Source organism: Megalobrama amblycephala, linkage group LG13 (assembly GCF_018812025.1).
Source record: "Megalobrama amblycephala isolate DHTTF-2021 linkage group LG13, ASM1881202v1, whole genome shotgun sequence".
Classification (NCBI taxonomy): domain Eukaryota; kingdom Metazoa; phylum Chordata; class Actinopteri; order Cypriniformes; family Xenocyprididae; genus Megalobrama; species Megalobrama amblycephala.
Genome location: NC_063056.1, coordinates 10,076,084 through 10,095,180, shown reverse-complemented (window position 1 = coordinate 10,095,180; position 19,097 = coordinate 10,076,084).

Here is a 19,097-nt window from a genome sequence, read left to right as displayed (position 1 = left end):
GACAAAAGGATTCTGTTTTTAAAAACATCCTCTTGTGTTTTTTCCCCTCTGTGCACAGAAGCAAATTGCATGAAGATGGAAACAGACGCTACAGACTGTGACAGGCTGATGACTCTGTGGTCTGTACTTGATGAGGTGATGCTGTAGAAATACTAGACACCTGCTAAGCTAATTATCATACTCCAATAAGCCCAAAACATAAATCACACAGTCATTTACTTTTCAATGCTAAAGAAATTTTACACTGCCGTTCAATTTTTTTTATTTTTTTATAATTTATCTATTTTTATTTTTTATTATTATTTTTTTTAATAAGTCTGATGCTCATCAAGGCTGCATTTATTTGATAAAATACAGTAAAAACAGTAATATTGTGAAATAATGTGAAATATTATTAAAAAAAAATTTTATTATTGTAATATATTTTAAAATATAATTTATTTCTGTGATTCAAATCTGAATTTTCAGCATCATTACTCCCATCTTCAGTATCACATCATCCTTCAGAAATCATTCTAAAATTTAGATTTTATGGTCAAGAAACATTTCTTATTATTATCAATGTTGAAAACAGTTCTTCATGTTTTGTAGAAACTGTGATTTTTTTTTTTTTTTTTGCAGGATTCTTTGATGAATCGAAAAAAACAGCATATATTTGAAATAGAAATATTTTGTGAGATTATAAATGTTACACTGTCACTTGCCTTGAGCCTTACATTTTGGCCAAAATGAAGTAATTTTAAAAAGACTGTAAATTTGCTGCCTGTAGTGTTGCTATTGCATCAGGAGTGCACCTGTGATGCCTAAAATTGTTGTCTAGTTATGGTTTTAAACAGACCTGATGAAATCCAAACACCACTGAAGTGATCACGATATTCACTCGTTTTTGTGTTTCTGGTTACCAGCTTCAGTATTTATCAGAAGTTCTTTTAATTTCTCTCTTTAACATGGCACAGTTGTGCAATCACCTTCATGGCTGCTCATCACAGCTACATACAGTAGTCCCTAAACAGCGATTCCCCAGTCATCTTACTGAGCAATGGCAGATTGGATGACTCCATCTGCAGCAATTACAAGAAAGAGATGCACTTCATGACAATTTCAGCATTTTGGTGGTCCTTCACTTCTTTGAGATTATCCTCCAATGGCCTCTTGAGGATTCTGAGTGTGAATAAAAGCAGCAGAGACCAAAGAGGAGCTGATCAATGGTGAGCCAATAAATATGCATCATGCATTGTCTGTTCTTGGATATTAGTTGATGTTAGAGATCAGGGTGAAGACTGTCTTGTGTTTCATTGTCTATCACCTGTAAATACTGCTAAATGCGACGCTGGAAATTTTCAGCAGACTCTGAAGAGGAACCTGAGTGTTACGCCGTGGGTGTGAACAGTTCCGCTCATTTTATCACCCATAAATAAACATCAAGAATCGAGGTTTAATTTTTTATGAGGGTGATCATCCATGGCTCAGTCTCGTAAACCTTTCTAATCTTCACGCTATACTACCTGAAAACGGTCAAGTTGTCCCTATGGACCATTTCAGTCCTCCGTCGAGCATTTTCGACCCTACTTGCACCGCATTACTCCGCTAGAGCGCAGCTTCTAGACTCTCCGCGGCCGCAGCGGAGGTGAAATTGGAAGGGGGGGAAATGAGTGAAGATGTAATTCGAAGGTGCAGGGCAACAAAGGCTCCGTTTTCTTCAGACAAAGCCTTTCAGCGGCGCAATCGAAGAAGCTGTTGGCTCACCTTGACAGCTCCTCTACCCACAATGCACTAAGTGGATGATTAAAAAGAAATGGAGGGTTTTACTGCGGGGTATGCGTGGCCTCCCTGGAGTCCCTGGAGCTGCTGAAGCGCAGAGCTACAGCTGTCCTCCAAACAAGCCTGACATTCTTTATTTATTTCTTATGAAATATTGATGCGTGTTATGAAAGGTTTAAAATAATGTGTCTAGCCTCCTCTGGCCCGGCCACGCTGTTTTCTAATGCATAAATAATTCTGGGCCCTCGGACAGAGAGCCGGCACATTAGGTGGGGATGTAGCCGATGTATCGCATTCTTTCTGCCTGAGAGCAAAAGTGGACGCTCGTAATTTCCTACATTTATACAATCGCTGTGGCCGCTTAATAATTGATGGACAAATTTAGGGACTAAAACTCCAACACAATATGACTTTATGTCAAAGGGTTAGTCCCTGCAGATCGGGGGCCGGCCGCACAGTTGCCCGCAAAATCTCGTTTTTGATTTCCTGCCGGTTCGGGTGCCAGCATCTCGCGCGCGTCGTGCCCTTGATGAGGTCTGGCTGTGCATGGCTGGAGATAAGCGAGCGCTTTAGCCCATTATGAGAGAAGGGGGAAATGTTTTGTTTCTGAACACAAATGGGTTTTTCACACTGACATGAACCCGGTTTGATTGCCTGGCCGACACACAGATGTGATGGGGCGACCTCTCGCTTTCTCATCTTAATATCGAGTGTGATGTACAATTATGCCCACAATTGTCAGCCAGATCTATTTGCCTGATACATACCAGGACCAAAGGCTGGATAGCAATTTCGCTCTCAATGCTTCAATTAACATGCGGCACCCGATACAGCTGCTTGGACAGCTCGAGTACAGTTTGCCGTGCCGCAACATCCTTACGGTGCTGCCAACTTAAAAAAAAAAAAAAGAGGCCATTTAACCAACGTATTCAACATAGACATATTTACAGAGTTTTTAAAATGCTCGAGGCGCTCTTGTTTTAGAATAGCTGCATATTGAAATGGCAGCGCTAATGCTTAAAATGGCATTTCGCTCTAATAAGTTGAGAGGAAACACTCTGGATTGGGTGCAAACCGAGTGTAAAGATGAAGGAATTTTCATTTAACCTCAAATGATCCAGAAGAATGCGATCGAGATTTTGAGTGCCAGACGTTTGTATTGACTGTCACCCTCTGAGAGACTGAGAGCTAGCGCTCCGTCTTGATGACTTTGAGCATTGATTTTGGAGTTGTAGTTTGCTCGCGCTAATGTCCTCCTTTTGTCTTTTCCCTCCTGGGGCGGCACAGACTCACTCAAAGGTCTTATTCTAAATACAGGCTTCATCTTTAGCGGTTCAACATGTTTGTTGCTTTTTTTGTGGCTAATGTGAAATTATGGTGGATTAATGGATCAGTTTTGTTTTTTCATTTGGTGAACAATTTTCAAAAGGAGCAGCAATAATAAAGAAATGTACACTGAGGGAAAAAAGCTGTAGAAACTCTTTTCACCCCGAAATTACAAGCAATTAGAAAGAAACGACAGGTAACACATCGGGCCCTATTTTAACAATCTAAGCGCATGGTCTGAAGGTGCACTTAGGGCATGTCCGAATCCACTTTTGCTAGTTTAACGACGGAAAAAATGGTCCAAAAAGGTTGTACCTAGTCTCTTAATAAGCCATGGGTGTGTTTTGGGCGTAACATGCAATAAATCAATCAGAAGTCATCCAGTCATCTCCTCTTCCCTTTAAAAGATTGCTATTTACATGGTGAAATAAAAACACCCTCAACCTGATGAGTCAGTTTAATTACATGTGTGTATTGTCACGATTGGTCAGATAATTAGCTAATTTCATTCGCATTACAACAAATAGATAATTCTGATACATGCAATGACTGTCCATTATGACATGTAGGCATTTTTATCTTTATGTACACAATAATAATCTTTTACATTGATATTTAATTCTTTAATATTTAATTCTTTTATTTTTAATATTTGGCATGTTTGTGTGCTGTTGCACATCCTTGTGTGTGTAACAAGCAGAGTGTACACGCGTTGTACACCCGCCTATAGGCACATATTAGTAACGCGTCTTTTAAATAACAAAAAAATAAATAAATAAAATACTGTCATTTTGAGTTGCCTCAAAATAGCAACACGCCAACAATGCGCCTGAACACACCTTGTTTTCAGACCAGCACGCCCATGGGTGAACAGATGGGCATGAGTGCATTTGCTATTTAAAAAACGTGGCTCTGGACGTGAAAAGGATAACTGCGTTAGGCTGAAACTAGCAAAAAACACTTGCGTCATACCTGCCGTTGCATTGCGCTGGGTGAATGATAGGGCCCATTGGGTTAAATGTGAAATTTTGAAGTAGAAAAACCTTATAAAGCATATGGCATGTGAGTTTTAATTTTAATTTGACTTTCAAAGATATGTACATTTTGATTAGGTTAAATTTCAGAAATTCTGGGTTAACAGATGATATTGATTTCTGGCATTGTGGCTTAGAAATGTAATTGCCTTTGGTGGCCGCATGTCAATTAGTACATGTGACAAACTTTAAGGGCCAATGAATACAAAAATGAGCATCGCACCTCCTGCTTCATACTTGAGAGGTTGACATTCTCTGGCATATCCTTTGGGCATACGCAAGACCTTTCCATAAACAGAGATGACCCCGGGACCCTAAATGACCTCTTCAGAGGTGTCAGATCAATGACAACTTCTCCTCATCTGACCCCTCTTTCAAAGCCGCCTGTGGTAAAAATAACGCTTGAGGCAAGGTTGCCCACTTTCAATTGTTACCACTCATTATAATCAGTTGCCCAATCTTTATGATGACCATCCATATGCTGCACACACACATACACAGCACTGAATAAAGCTCGATGAGCACAACCTGCAACCCACCGGTTCTAACCATGATTAATCTGATAAATAATAAATATATCAATCTAGCCTTCAGACAAGGACAAATTTTTAACAGCAGGAAGGCACAAGACCCCCTTCAACTGCTGCCTGTAGCTGCAAAATTAATTATTTAATGATTAATTTTTGGGGAAATGAGAAAAGTTTTGATTAATGCTGTCCGGTCTCAGTTCTGTGTTGTTTGATATATGTCAAACGCTTCACCCACCCTTCCCTCCGGCCTTTAGACGTACACACACATACATCCCCCCCCCACACACACATGCTTTAAAAAAAAAAGCCTACAGGCACTTGACACTGGGATCAGATGTTGATCATCTCAGGATAAATTAAAGTAACAATTTCCAACACCTTGTGAACATGGTGGCTTTGAATAACCTCCATTCTGTCAGGGTTCACAAATGTTTGGTAATGGAAGCGTCCAGAGCTGTATGTGCATATGAATTTTTCATCAGGTCAAATTCTCATCTGTTCTTCACTGTTTGTTGAACAGAATTGCGTCAACCGTTTCTTTCTAAGTTATTCCTCTGAGCAGATTGTAATTTAAATTCCACTTCCTTAAAGGTTTACACACATGTGTCATTTTACAAATGTAACACATTTTTTACAAGATATTGCACTTAATCACAAATGTAACACAAATAGTGATGGTGCTAAATTATTATGATTTGCAATGATTATTATCATCAGTAGTAAAATTATTATTAATAATAATAATTCAGTATCATTATTCATTCAGTTTTGTAAAAGTCTCATATAAGAAGGCAGTTCTCAAGGATGTATCCTCAAAATAAATCACATATTAAATAGCATGGTCACACTTTAGTTTAGGGTCCAATTCTCACTATTAACTAATTAACTATGACTTTTGAGAATATTTTTGGTGCGGCAAAAAAAATAAAATAAATAACGACTTATATAGTGATGGCCGATTTCAAAACACTGCTTCAGGAAGCTTCGGAGCATTATGAATCAGCGTGTCGAATCAGTGGTTCGAAGCGCCAAAGTCACATGATTTCAGCAGTTTGGCGGTTTGACACGGGATCCGAATCATGATTCGACACAAAAGAATCATAACACTGAAGCTTCCTGAAGCAGTGTTTTGAAATCGGCCATCACTAAATAAGTCGTTATTTTGTTTTTTTGGCGCACAAAAAATATTCTCGTCGCTTTGTAATATTACTATTGCACCACTGTACTCGCATGAACTGATTTAAATATGTTTTTAGTACATTAATGGATCTTGAGAGAGGAAATGTCATTGCTGGCTATGCAGGCCTCACGGAGCCATCGGATTTCAACAAAAATATCTTAATTTGTGTTCCGAAGATTAACGAAGGTCTTACGGGTGTGGAACGGCATGAGGGTGAGTAATAAATGACATTATTTTCATTTTTGGGTGAACTAACCCTTTAAGGGATGTACAATATGGTCATGCAGAATAAGGTATTAATATGTGCTTTATAAGTACTAATAAACAGTCAATATCTTATTAATATGCATGCTAATAAGCTAGTTAATAGTGAGAATTGGACCCTAAACTAAAGTGCTATTAAAGTGTTTTGCTTTGCAAAAAAATGCGTTGCACAGAAAGTACTTATGAGTTGTCATACTTTTTTAAAGTTTTGTGGTGTGACATGCTATGCCTAGCATGCTATGCTATCTAAACCTAGTTTAAACTCAGCCTTTTATAATTATTAAGCATGTAGATTTTATGAACTCATATTTATTGACTACATGAAAAATTTGTACTTTTAAAAAATTAATTTTCCTCACCGCAGGATTATATCAAAAGCAAAAACTGATTCAAAAATTTTAATCTAAAATGCTGTGTTAATCTAAAACGTGCGGTTTCATTTTGATAATACTTCAGGACATTGTAGTTTTAGGTAGGAGAACTGTCTTTCTGTATTCCACAGACCTCTTTCCCCCTCTTTCACACAGTCGTTTGTCCCTTTTCAATCCGTACAAAAACACAAACATGCCCTGAAGGCGGGTCAAGGACCCAGGGTTTAATAGGGCCAACAACCCAACAAATCTACCAAGGTCCTGCATAATATATTTCCCTGCCCAGAATGAAATAAATAAATGAGCAAATATCTGTTTGTGAGCTGGGCAAATCAGTTGCGGACTGACAGAGCACATTGTCTGAGGCAGCTCTACCGGTTGTTACAAGCATCAAGACATTAGGCCAAACAATAGCTGGATTGGCAGCATCATCAATCACACGGCCCTGACAGTTGACTTCAGTTTGTTTATTCCTCTCTGCATAATAAGCGATCGGATCAGGTTTAATTAGATATTGGGTAATCAATCATTGCCAACAAGGTACTTGGCTAGCAGGTCCCAGCACGTGGCATTGTCAAAAAATAAATGACAAAAGCGAAACCCGCGTGGCAACAGTCAAAAAGTAACGCGTGCTATTAAGAGGTCCAAGCGGCGCTTTTGAGACGCAGCCTGATGAAGAAAACGATGTCGGATGCAATTAACTCTGCCAGCAGCATAGGCTATTTACATAATGAATGAGCAAATGCAATTTTAATATGTTTGGTTCGCACTAAAATGCAGCCGCTACAGCACAATCCTTCTGATCGCGCCAGTGAGTGACGTTTCTGCCTTATATTTGCATGCACTACATTTGCGGCATAATGACAATTGCCACAGTGAAATCATGTGAAGCTCTAGATTTATTCTGGAAGTTAAGTTTGGATGCTTCATAGACCTAGAGCTACACAATAGGCAGTTACGGTAATGCCCGCCTTCTTGAATTTGATTGGTCGTTTCAGTCTTTTCGACATTGACGAGTTGGATATCTTGACACTGGACTGCTAAGATATTGCACAAAGTATTATTATTAGACAATTATTTAAAAAATACACCTCTGGGAAAAAAAAAAAACAAACATAATAAGGACCTCAATGGTCGGTACGACCATGCCTAAACCCGCAGAATGAAGCATCTGCGCTCGTACTTCTGAGCCCCGCCACCACCGCTGATGAGACAGTTACAAGTTTACAACATCTGCCTACTAATGTTTGATCAGTGATAAAATATGCCAAGGTGACAACATCATGCTGCCCTGCATTTGTGAGCTGGGGGCTTATTAAAATTTCAGCGGCCCACGAGTGGAGCCCTGATGGACCCTGCACTCCCCAAACAGTGCGCAGGATTGAGACGACTTCACAAGATGTCAGAAAAAATATCCGGTTGCGTTTGTCGTGCGAACCTTCAGAGTAACCCTTCTCTGACGTATGTGTTTGCACTGAAGCGCAGCTGAGAATTTGCTTCTGGATGAGGAAGGAACAAAGAAAATGTCATCCAACAAAAAACCAGCTAACAACGTTCTCAGAAAGTTATGATCAAGCGTTCCTCCAGTACCAATAATAGAATGTTCGTTCAAAGTTATCTGGTCTTTAATAATGTTCTCAAAATATTATCACAAAATGCAATTTATATGTTTGTTTACACAATCTTTTTTTTTTTTTTTGAAAATTGAGAACAATCAGAAAAAACATTTTTATAACTTAACAGGAACATAAGCAAAACAATCTTGAAACATATTTTTGTTTGCTGGGGAAGCGCTTCAGGTTGTCCTGCGCAAGGGCTAAATGAGCAAACGCTGGCACCTGGCCACCATAACAAAAGACTGCTGTGTGGAGAATTGTTGCGTCTTTGGTGAGGCGTTCCCAGGTCTCCTTTGTTGCGGAGCGGCTTGCAGATCGCACATGCCAAGCCCATTCTCCAACCAAATGTCAACTGTCAGCACACGGCTCATCAGTTCAGCAAGGTGCATCAAGCAGAGACGCCTCTCGGGTACCCGTGCCAGCAACCATATTTCGGTGGGTGAAAGAGCATCTCTTATACTATGAGAAGATGCTAGCTGGCCAGATGTGATGCCAACATCTATATCAGAATGACAGTGGTTAATGTGCAGCTGGATCTGGATGTGATATGTACACGTTTTGATTGGGACCTATTTATTTGGAGTTGAAATCAAATGATACATTGTATCAGTCCTGGTATTAATACATTTAATGGCTCAATCAGACCGAAAAGCCTTCACGTAACCACATTAGTCAATCTGATTGAGCTCCATCCAAATAATACTATGATCAGATTGAAAGGGGTGGCATAGATCATGAGTAATCTGATCAACAGGGAAAAAAAAAATTAAGCCTGTAAATCTGACTATTGCAACATTTATGATGAATAAGGTTTTTAAAAGTGTAAAAAAGACCAAAAACAACAAAACAATGGCGATATAATTAATTTTGAAGATTTAGTAAGTGTTAACAATGAGATTATGTGGTTTTTAACTAACACTGCTTTTGTCATTTTTATTACAATATGGACAAAATTTGTCACCAAAAAAGTCATTTGGTTTAACCAAAATTTCGTTTTTACCGAGTGACACTTTTGGTTATACCGAAAGATGATATTTTCAAACAATGCTAACAAACTGATATCTAGCTAGCTAGATAGTTAGCTTGCTAGCTAGATAGCAAAAGGACAATCAAACATTTTATATTTAGTACAAGTTTTCAAAATATTACAACATTTCCCATGTTTTGTAACAGTTGTACCAAATGACCTGATGTTTCGGAACTTGTATGAACAAGTGAAAACATTAATTTTTTAAATAGTTAAAAGAGAGTTAGTTACTTCGCTTCGTGACCATGTGGTCCTTTGCAGGTGTCTGAATGATGTCACATCCTTTCACATACTGACCGCATGACATGATCCAAAATGGTCCCTTTATATTGGTTACTCCAAATGAAATTCATTTTTTTCTGGACATTCTTTCTCATAACAAAGCAACGACTTTTACACATAATTTAATACCATTTTGCACTATGTTGATCTATGATGTTATAAAATCATGCCAGAATTAAAAAAAATATATACATTTATTACATTTTTAGATATTTTAATCACAAATGAAATGGCTGTATTGGCCTTTGGACGGTTAAACCGAATGACCAAAATCTTTAAAATACCTTTATATGTAGCAAAATATAATTAAACCTTTTGGATTCCATAAAAGAGATATAGTTGTACTACCTTACATACTTTGGATGTGATATCTTTGTTTTTTATTATTTTTAAGGCCTGTCACGTCATTGACCCATAAACAGAACTTTTAAAATCTGAAATCGGACTGAATTCATTCATATTGAGGGAAATTAGTGCTTGTAAACAAACCACCTGTATTTCAAAGAGTAAATGTATCTTGCTAAGTTACAATGTTGCATTTTTAAATAGTGTTTGAAATCTAGTTGACTAAAATTCCAAACTGTGCAAGATTATTCCAAACAGCAGATGTCTTCAGAATCAGGCAGAGACATTGGTGGACTCCAGAGTTCTGTTGATCGATCATGATGAAGACGGCCGGTCTCATTTGCTTATCTTCAGCGCATGAATATTGGTGTGAGCGTCTTTTGTTTGTCCCTGTTTGTAAGAGAGGACCGGCAGCTAAATAATTCAGCGCGAGTAAGAATCAGCATATCTTAGCGAATGCTTAATGTGCCAGATGCATGCGAGGGACAGGTTCATTTCAATTAGGCCTATTGTTACCGACAATGAGGTGACAAATTCATTTCATTACTGGGCCAGACAGTCCACGTCTCCGCTTTTGTACCTGGCTTGTATGTTTACCTCAGGTTTTTTTTTTCTTGTCGTCTCTCTTGACATGTTTTTGTCGTCTTCCCCTCCCACTGGCATCTTTTCCAGCCCTCCCTCCATCTTTTGTTTTTTTCCCTCACGCAGCAGAACGAGTGTTTTGCTAGGGTTGCGTTACCTGGGATCAAGTGACTCTTCGGCCCGAACACAGGACCGTGTTCTCCGGGGTCAGTGTGATCTCTCTGGCTAATTGGATCGGGTGTAAGCTAAGCCGGCGTCATGATGACTTTGATGTGACACTTTAGAGGCCTGTGACTGTGAGCGGCTGGTTTGCAGGTGGACGCTGACTCACCTACACGGCGGCTGCTGTTGAGCTGCGGGCTAATAAAAGTGCTGCTAATCGTGGTGTATTACAAGAGGACACTGTATAGAGGGGGGTCATTAATTTTTCACACAGTACTTGGGCCGCTAATGTTTCACGTCTTTGTGAATCGGCGTTTTGTCCTTCTTGTTCATGAGATTGGTAGGTTTCCATTCACTCAATCAGCCATCTACTGCTTTATCATCGGAAGCAGGGGGGCGAAAAATTATGTTGATTAGATCAAATTATTTATAATGTAAATAATATAAATATAATATAATTTATATATATATATATATATATATATATATATATATATACAAAAACAAATCACTTATTTAATGTGATTCTTTACACCTGTGGTTCCTCTGCCAAGACCTCTGCGTGTATATAGGAGAACTGAATTCATACATCCACTAAAAATCACCAAGTTAACAAATGTGACACAAAAGACATTTATGATGTTAGAAAAAAAAAAATCTATTTAAAAAAAAAATTTCTTTTGAACTTACTATTCATCAAAGAAATCTTAACAATGTATCACCGTTTCCAAAACATATGAAGCAGCACAACTGTTTTCAACAATAATAATAATCATAAATGTTTCTTGAGCAGCAAATCATCATATTAGAATGATTTTTGAAGGGTCATCATGTGACACTGAAGACTGTACTGATGTAATGAAATTTCAGCTTTGATCACAGGAATAAATTACATTTTAAAATATATTCAAATTGAAAACTTTTTGTAATAATATTTCAAAATATAATTTTTTTCACTGTATTTTTGATTAAATAAAAAAACAGTAAAAAATACCCCAAATTCAGCAAAAACAGAAACATCCTCTCACTTTCAACTGCAAATGTCTTAACCTGTAAATATATGTATGAATTTAAACTGTGACATAAACTAAACACGCAGTTGTTCACGCAGGTGAGCAGGGACCCTGGGCATCTTTCTTCTGGTGTTCAGTAGTAAGGTTGGTAGAAAGGTCTCTTAAAGGGTTAGCTCGCCCAAAAATGAAAATTACCTTCGTAATTACCTTAGTTCATCTTCGGAAGACAAATTAAGATATTTTTGATGAAATCCGATGGCTCAGTTAGGCCTCTATTGCCAGCGATGTCACTGAACCGATTCAAAACACCGATTTCAAAGCACTGCTTCAAAGCTTTTCAAATCTTTTGTTTCAAATCAGTGGTTCGGAGTGCCAAAGTCAAGTGATTTCAGTAAACGAGGCTTTGTTTACACGATCCGAACCACTGATTTGAAACAAAAGATTCGTAAAGCTTCGAAGCAGTGTTTTGAAATCAGCCATCACTAGATATTGTTGAAAAGTTGTTATTTTGTTATTTTTGGTGCACAAAAATATTAAGGCAGAACCACTGTACTCACATGAACTGTTTTAAATATGTCTTTAGTACTTTTCTGGATCTGGAGAGGTTCAGTGACATCGCTGGCAATAGAGGCCTGAGCCATCGGATTTCATCAAAAATATCTTAATTTGTGTTCCGAAAATGAACAAAGAACTTACGGGTGTAGAACAACATGAGGGTGAGTAATAAATGACATTATTTTCATTTTTGGGTGAACTAACCCCTTAAGTGTCCTAAATTATTGTTACTTTGACCTTAATCGTTTACTGTCTGTAAACTGTTGGTGTCTTAAGGACTGTTTCACAGGTGCATGTGCAATAGTTGATTATGGTTCGTTGAATGAGCATGAAAACATTGTTTAAACCCTTTCAAAAAAATATATGCAAAGCTTATTTGGATTTTATAAAATGATCTTTGAAATACAGTATACTGAAAAAGGGAAGTTTATTTTTTGGGGAGTTTATATAATTAACAAGAATGGTCATCATAAGATTCAAGAGTTTTCAAAAAGTGTTTAAGCAGAAAAAAAGCCAACATCTGTTTTATTTTTTCTTCTTTTTTTTTTTTTTTTCAATCAACCTCTTGACTGCATGTCTTTCTCTCTGTCTTTCGGTCTTTTAACACCCTCATCGGGCAGATTTCATCAGAAGAGCCTCCTCATCTCCACCGCACTTTAATCTCATCCACTCGCGTAATCATTCCAGAGCCAGTAACCACAGGACTTTTGATTTGCCCTGCTATTTATTAGCTTGAAGCATCTAGAAAGAATCTTTGATTAATTGGGGTGAGCCACCCCATATAACAAGGTCAAAGCTCCTGAGCTCACTGTGCTTTTTTCATTTACATCAATTAGAAGGGGGGAGCCGAGGGCTACTCGGCACCTCTCAGAAAAAGCTCTTGTGTGCGGTGGCCGGGACTTGTTTAAATATAACTCTAAGAGAGTGGTAATGAAGTTAATGCAAATGAGACATTCTCTTTTTCCCTGCCACTTTCTTCTCTCTCTTACATTTCCTCAGATACTGAAAGCCAATTACAAGCTAGAAGGCGAAAGACAGACACAGAGGAAAAGGCCTTTGGAGAAACTAATAATGGCTGAAGTTTGTATGGATTGAAAATGAGATGAAAGAGAAGAACCCGTCTTAAACGGTCATTTGTCGTCACGCGTTAATGTAGAATAAAGTCATACTCGCTGACCATAGAGGAGATCATAGTTTAGCTTTAAGACCCGTGTGCTGACGTTTTAGAGCAGAGGATTTGAAGTATGTCTCATGGCACAAAATGTGTGTGTGTGTATGTGTATATATAATATGAACAGTTTAGTAATTTGTGAAAAATGCATTAATGCAATGGTTTTAGATACCAAATGCCTTAAATGGAAAGCTGCACAAACAGAGCTAGCGTAGGAAATGAAGACTATCAGTATTTTGTGATAGCATTGAAGTTATCCTTGCTGCAACCCATCAAAGGACAAATTTATTTTAAAAAATAATTTGATATGATTAACTAAATATATGATTAACTCTCCACATGTACCTAATGCTGGTGTTCTTTTTGCAGTAATGCTGAAAAAAAATGGCATCAGCTGTGAGTGTGGATAAAAAAGAACAAGACAGAAAGAGAGAGATTTCTTCCTTTTCAGACAGAGGGCGGCCTTGTGTCACCAACGTCTATCATCACCCCTCCACCTTCTATGCAAATGAGCTGTAAATGATAGCATGCTGGTTCAATCAGAGACTGAACACAGACAGAGCTGCTTACTTTCAGATATTTACATCATAATTATCATTATTGAACCGATTTCAGAGCATTTTCAAGTCTCAGCACATCTAAGGGTCTAGAACAATTTCCAGTGAGCTTTACAGCAAAAATTGAATGACTACAAGGCTTATTTCTTTGTACAAGTGGAATCATAAAGAAATGTCAAAAACTGACATTTATAAATTCCTCTACTTCTTTCAAACAACTGCCAAACTGCATGCACAGGATTGAAGTATATCAACGTTGTCTTCGTTGACTTCGAAAACTGACCAGAGGAAGGCGTCTAGTCTTGCATAGCCAGACTAGACTGAGGGCAGAAGGTCTGGACTCCATTGCAGCTTTCATTGGCCAAGGACCGCCCAGAGGCCGTATGACTGACATGCGTATCACAGTTCATTTTGTTCAGCATCATGTTTTGACATATTTTAAAGAGTCAATGCCACAAACCTCACACACTTTTGAAAATCCAGCTTTTAGTTGATCCTGATAAGCACTCATTGTCACATTTGCAAACACAACGGCTTTCTTCTTCCATGAGGGGGTTTGGCAACATGACAGCTTTGTTTCCAGGTCGACCGTTAAAAAAGGCGACACACATCTCCTGGAAATCCTGTAGAATTCAACCAATCAATCGATGACTTCGAAACTCCTGAAGCGTTTCCAATTTTGCGTGCCATGTGCATCAAGACAATCGTCTAGGGCTGAGACTAGAAGGTGTCTTGATACAAGGACTTGATACAGATGTCACATCCAGACGTGCCTTATTGTGCTCTGTGTGCTCCCTATGAAGGTAGCGTCTTTCAGGAGTGTCCAGAGGACAGTGCTGACCCAGCAGACAGCAGGGCCTCTTACAGCAGCAGCAGCAGCAGCCTGATAAAGCGCAAGGAGGAAGGAGAAACACTGACCACAAAGCAGGCGGCATCAGATAGTGTGACAACATGCGGATGAACACATGTTCTGGGCCGTAGATTATGACAGAGCACAGTTATTTCCTGTCCAGCTACATTTTCAATTTCCTGCCCAGCACTTTAGTTTTATTACAGTGATAAGAGGATAGCATCAGCGGTATCCATGGGGACAGCGGTGACAATGGCTGTAGCGCTACAGCCTGATAAGAACAATGTGGAATAATAACAGATTTGAGCCTCTGAGAAAGACTATATTGTGTCATGTTTTTTTGTGTACGTGTTAATGAAAATATCAATTCAGCTGTGCTTCTGATAACTAGCTTATATCAGTATTAACAATCAGGGCTAATAAATGTAGTGAATAATAATGATTGACATCCAAATACAAAATCAGAGCATACATTCGTTTTTAGTACTTATATAAAATACTGCTGAAACTCTTGCTAATCAGCATTCGTTCATTTCTATGAAAGTGCATAATCTTTCTAACTCATTCAAATTATATTCTAATTTGGCTAATCACAATGTTTTTGTGATTGTCCTTTTATTAGATCAGTTTCATAAAAAGCACATGACAATAGACAGCAGTCTCCATCTGTCATGTTGAGATTGAAAGCGATACAAAGACTGAGAGCGGCTGCTCCCTTGGAGTCTGACCTCTGTCATAAAACACCTCCATATTGTAAAGGACAGTGTCTCATTCAGACGCTCAGGCCTTTTATCAGCCCACCACACTGACTTATACCCTAGATGCATATATAGGGGGGATTTGGGGGGTCTGGCACCCCTTGTTAAGATATGAATCCAAACCTCTCCAAATAAATAAAAAGAAGTACATTTTTCTTTAACATACATATATTAAGTTGGTCTGAGCATACAGTATGTTTCCAATAGATGTCTGCTTAAAGGATTAGTTCACTTTAGAATTACAATTTCCTGATAATTTACTCGCCCCCATATCATCAAAATGTTTGTCTTTCTTTCTTCAGTTGAAAAGAAATGAAGGTTTTTTGATGAAAACATTCCAGAATTTTTCTCTATATAGTGGACTTCAACAGGGTACAACGGGTTGAAGGTTTCAATGCAGCTTCGAAGAGCTATACACAATCCCAGCCGAGGATTAAGGGTCTTATCTAGCGAAACAATTGCTCATTTTCAAAAAAAAAATAAATAAAAAAATTATATACTTTTCAACCACAAATGCTCGTCTTGCACTGCTCTGCGATGAGCCACGCATTACGTTGTAATGATGTTGACGTGCAAAGAATACATCACACGGCCTTTAAAAATAAAGGGTAAAACAACAATGTTGGGCAATTTTGAATTTAGAGGAGAAAATGAGATGGATTTTTTCGCCCTACCGCGGTACTTCCACCTACGTCACGCGTGACCTTTCCAACGTGATTATGTAATGCGTGGCGCATCACACAGCATTGCAAGACAGGCATTTGTGGTTAAAAAGTATATCATTTTTATTAATTGTTTTATAAAATGACCGATCGTTTGGCTAGATAAGATCCTTATTCCTTGTCTGGGATTGTGTAGAGCTCTTTGAAGCTGTATTTAAACTACAATTTGGACCTTCAACGCGTCGTACCCTGTTGAAGTCCACTATATGGAGAAAAATCCTGGAATGTTTTCCTCAAAAAACCTTCATTTCTTTTCGACTGAAGAAAGAAAGACGGTCTGTAATGATTATAATGAAAGCACTGGTTTTGTGGCATCACGCTGCTCACTTGCACTTTTTAACAGTATGTGTGTATGTTCTGTGAGGTTCAGACTCGTCAACTTCCGGTTCAAGCCCTGCTTTCTTGGTCTGTCCACACCAGGTCCTGATCTCCACTTAGCCCAATTCAAGTCAATTTGTTATTGCAAATATAAATGTAGTGGACGGGTAATATGCAGTGGCCTTAGGAGAAATCCCAGAGCGCTCCCCCTTCACTCATGACCTCCCATCCAAACTGCCCCCTTTTGTTCGTTAAGCCATTCAGCTGCCAATCATCCTGGGGCTTTTTCATTAAATTCACTACAGCAGTGAGTTCCAGCTATCACAGGAATGTGTATAAGTGCTTAATATCAACAGCACTTGGCATGACACGTCCACCGAACGGCAAGAGCTTTGGTTTGTTGTCGTATTGTTGCACCAATGTAGCTTCACAAACCCCAAACCGATACGACAAAGAGAGAGTGTTTTGCGGGAACCCGCACGAGCGCTCACCTGACTCCTTGGGCCCCTGGGAGTCGTACGGGGCGGTTCGCACGCAATTAAAAACCACACAAACGGAGAACGAGAGAGATCTTCCCCCTCGAGCAGTTGACATTTACCCCAGTTGGATAATTGAGGAATAACATTTGCGTTACAATTTAACATGACCCCTGCCTTCAAAAGCCCTTTCATATTACCTCTCTGAAATGACTGCAGACAGCCACGGACACAGACACGATGGGCTGCTTGGCGATGGGTTACTGTTGATGATATAAGAAAAGGAGAAACCTTATTATGACTGTGGCAGAGTCAATGTCAAGAGGAGGCGAGTTGCCCTTTTCATTCACGGGCGAACAACTATTAAGAAAAATGTATTAAAAGCTCAGGTGGGTGGGGGGGTGATGCAGCGACCTGGAGCCTGAGCTAAAAGCAAAGGTTAATGGATTGACTGTTACCTGCGCAAGAGGCTTAACGGCGCACCGATACACAGGGGAGAAAAACTCCTCGCGTAGCTTGTTTGTCAGCCGTTGAAATTAAAGGGCTCACACTTATTTGTTGGAGAAATTAGGAGGTTGATCTGTTTATTTCCATCAGAGGAACAAGGTCAAGGCGAGTGCTTAATCACTGGCCGCGTGAGTGATGTCTGTTTTCTCTCCGCTTGGCGTTTTGTTCATGTTACGTGGCTGGGATTTAAGCAGGTTTCTACCAAGTGGAATCTGTGATCATGTAGCTATACATATTTTTTTATGTAATGTGAGCCATGAACTATAACCAACTATTCACTATGCTTATGGTGTGTTCAAGTCATGTCAGAAAGATCATATTTATGAGTTTAACATACATGAACGTCACCAAAAAGTCATAATTACAAGTGGGAAACTTGGGATTTTCTTTAAGCACGACTTGATAGTGTCAATGAAGAAAATAATGTTGCGTGCAATGTATGTTGCGTCTGTATTAATGGTAAATTTGCTAAACTGAATAAAATTATTACTTTTTTCATTAAAGGTGCCCTAGAATGCTTTTTCACAAGATGTAATATAAGTCTAAGGTGTCCCCTGAATGTGTCTGTGAAGTTTCAGCCTAAAATACCCCATAGATTTTTTTTTTTAATTCATTTTTTTAACTGCCTATTTTGGGGCATCATTAAATATGCGCCGATTCAGCGTGCTTCCCCTTTAAATCATTGCGCTCCCCGCCCCCGAGCTTGCGACTCTTGCAAAAAAACAAAGTTCACACAGCTAATATAACCCTCAAAATGGATCTTTACAAAGTGTTCGTCATGCAGCATATCAGATTATATAAGTATGGCATTTATTTGGATGTTTACATTTGATTCTGAATGAGTTTGATAGTGCTCCGTGGCTAAAGCTAACATTACACACTGTTGGAGAGATTTATAAAGAATGAAGCTGTGTTTATGAATTATACAGACTGCAAGTGTTTAATAATGAAAATAACGACATGACTCTGATCTCTGTGAATACAGTAAGAAACGATGGTATCTTTAACCACATTTAACAGTACATGCTAACGAAACATTTAGAAAGACAATTGACAAATATCACTAAAAATATCATGTTATCATGGATCATGTCAGTTATTATTGCTCCATCTGCCATTTTTCACTATTGTTCTTGTTTGCTTACCTGCATAAAGTCTGATGATTCAGCTGTGCACAGATCCAGACGTTAATACTGGCTTGTATAATGCCTTGAACATGGGCTGGCATATGCAAATATTGGGGTCGTACATATTAATGATCCCGACTGTTTCATCACAGTCTGTGTTATGTTGAGATTTGCCTGTTCTTCGGAGGTCTTTTAAACAAATGAGATTTACATAAGAAGGAGGAAACAATGGAGTTTGAGACTCACTGTATGCCATTTCCATGTACTGAACTCTTGTTATTCAACTATGCCATGGTAAATTCAATTTTCAATTCTATGGCACCTTTAAATAAAACTGCATTGCATGTATAAAACACCATAGTATTGTAAAATTACAGTTAATAAAAATATAAACACACCCGATGCATATCCATTTGTAGAAGTAAAGTTGAAAAATCTTGTTCAATTTTATGTAGAAATGGCCAAAGTGATTTGAACGCACCTGATGTCGTAATTACGACTTCCAAACTCCTAAATACAAACTTTCCAGGATGATTTGAACGCACCATTACTATAACATTTTT